The sequence below is a fragment of the Silene latifolia genome, chromosome 9 (assembly GCF_048544455.1).
Source record: "Silene latifolia isolate original U9 population chromosome 9, ASM4854445v1, whole genome shotgun sequence".
NCBI classification, from domain to species: domain Eukaryota; kingdom Viridiplantae; phylum Streptophyta; class Magnoliopsida; order Caryophyllales; family Caryophyllaceae; genus Silene; species Silene latifolia.
The window spans coordinates 71,288,839-71,291,308 of record NC_133534.1 but is presented as its reverse complement, the minus strand read 5'-3'; the positions used below and the strand labels follow the sequence as shown (position 1 = coordinate 71,291,308).

Below are 2,470 nucleotides of genomic sequence, written 5' to 3'. Positions count from 1 at the left end.
GTAATTACTAGTTTAGCCCTTAGTTAACCCTAATGCATCCTCCCTAATTTTCACTATAAATACCCCATTAGTCTAATTAGAGGAGCATGTTCTTCTTATCAATATTTAGAGTAGTTAATATCAATCAAATCTCTCTTCAATATTGTAATCAAGTATTAATCAAGTTTTAATCCAAGTTTTAGTTCTTTAATCTCTCTCTTGTTCTTCCTTTATTTTGGGTAATTAGAAGATTATTGGGTTTATTGGGAGATTGACAACCTTCCATCAATCATCAAGTTCTTCTATTATTCTTTGCATTATTATTTTGGAATCATTAGTAGGTATAATCTCTTAATCCCTTTTTAATTATTGTTAATTACTTTCATTTATTCATCATGTTTCATATTGTTGGTATGATTGACAACCTTGCTAGCATGATCAACATGATAATGAGTGAGTAGTCTCTTAGCTAGGGTTTAATGGGTGATTAGGGGAAACCAACATGGGGAATGATTCATGCTTAAATTAATATGCTTTCATATCTTATTTGCTTGCTTGTTTTGATCTTAATACATGCACATGTTATATTTGATGAAATGCTAAGCCTATGAATCCTTGCATTTACTATCATCTCCTATCTTTTTAATGAGACTTGTAAGACATAACCCAACTCGAGTCTTGTTAGACCATGCATGTGTTGAGTAGGAAAGATTAAGTCGACTTGTAGGTGTTGTACAATCTAATCGATTCGGCTCCGGGACCCAAACTTTCCTAGGATTGTAAAATATAACCCAACTCAATCCATCACAACAATAATTGCTTGCTTATAATTTGAGAACATGTTTGTATGATCATATCCCATGATTCCCCTATGATCCCATGACACCCTAGTGCCTTTAATCAATTGTTTACACCCCTTATTTTATTCATCTTGCTAGTTTATTTTCATTGTTATTTTAGTTTAGTAACCTTCTACATCAACCCAATTTGTGACACCCCCTAGACACTACTAGTTACAATAGAATTCTCATTTCAATACCCGTCCCTTGGGATCCGACCTTTACTTGCCTCTTTACTAATTGTAGAGTTGTTTGTGAAGTATAAATTGTGTTTTGTATCGACCATTGACCAACGACCACATATACTTAATTGTGAACACGAAATGGCCTCGATCAAAAATGGCGCCGTTGCCGGGGACGGTGTTTAAATTGATTTAAGATTTCTTTTATTGTTATTAGTTGTGTCTTTCTTCACCTTGGGGAAGTAGAACTCCTCAAGGTTTATTCTAATTGTTTTTGAGTTGTTTGATATTTTGCATGTCTAGAAGGTTACAAAGTGATTTGTTACCTTTTGACCGTGAAATCAAAAGAACCTTGACGAATAATAGGAGACTTGTTAGGAGGAATTTGAGAGGTGTTGGTGAAGTTGTTCAACCCACTAGTGAGTTTGTCAATCCTTTCGCAATAGAAGGAGAAGAGAACCCATTAAACAATATCCCACAAAATCCACCTACAATGCCTAAATTCTCGTCACACTCTATACCCACCGAGGAGAATCTACCAAATGGTACTCCTACACCGCAACATCTCACCGAAAATTTTATTGCCAAGTCCGCCTTCATCCAATTAGTTGAGAGGAGCCAATTTGGGGGGATGCCAAGTGAAGACCCTCATTCTCATATGGAAACCTTTTGTGATTATTGTGATGCTATCTCTCAAACGGGCGTGACTCAAGACCAAATTAGATGGGTCTTATTTCCTTTTTCGTTAATCGGCACCGCAAAGCAATGGTTGAAGGGCCTTGATAAGGCCACCCTTGGAATAGATTCTTGGAAGAAGTTAGCTCTAGCTTTCTACAAAAAATTCTACCCACCGGAAAAGACTAACATGCTAAGAGCTCAAATTACGGGTTTTAAGCAAAGGGATGAAGAATCTTTGTATGAAGCTTGGGAGCGGTTCAAAGGTGTTTGTCGCTCATGTCCTCACCATGGACTTAGCGAATGGTTTTTGGTACAACAATTTTGGAATGGTTTATATGAAGATTCAAGGAACATTCTCAATATGGGATCAAATGGAATGTTCACCGAAGTTGATGACAATCAAACATGGAACAAGATTGAGGAAATGGCGGTCCATAATTCACAATATAGTAGACCTCGCAAGGCTACTAGAGGAGGAAAGTATGAAGTGGACTCCGTTACTCAATTGGGTGCTCAACTTAGTGCTCACATTGACACAATCAACTTGAAATTTGAACAAGCTATGGCTAGACTTGAGGAAAACTCAAAATCATCAAAGCATCATGTCAATGCCATGACGGCATCCTCATCAATCCCAAGTGGGATATGTGAGAATTGTGGAACTTTGGGTCATGACCCAAGTGAGTGTAGGGGAACAACCGAACAAGTTAATGCTTTCCAAGCTTACAAAAGTGGTACCCCTTATTCAAATTTTTACAATGAAAACACCAAGTTCAATCCAAATCTCTCATA

General features: G+C 37.1%; 1 non-coding gene across 1 annotated transcript; it reads right to left on the bottom strand.

The window, feature by feature from the left end:
- Window positions 1–1,865: 1,865 nt before the first annotated feature.
- Window positions 1,866–1,972, bottom strand: LOC141602888 (small nucleolar RNA R71). Its single transcript, XR_012524794.1, has one exon. It is a non-coding gene; the product is annotated as a small nucleolar RNA R71 (small nucleolar RNA).
- Between the last annotated feature and the right edge of the window lie 498 nt (window positions 1,973–2,470).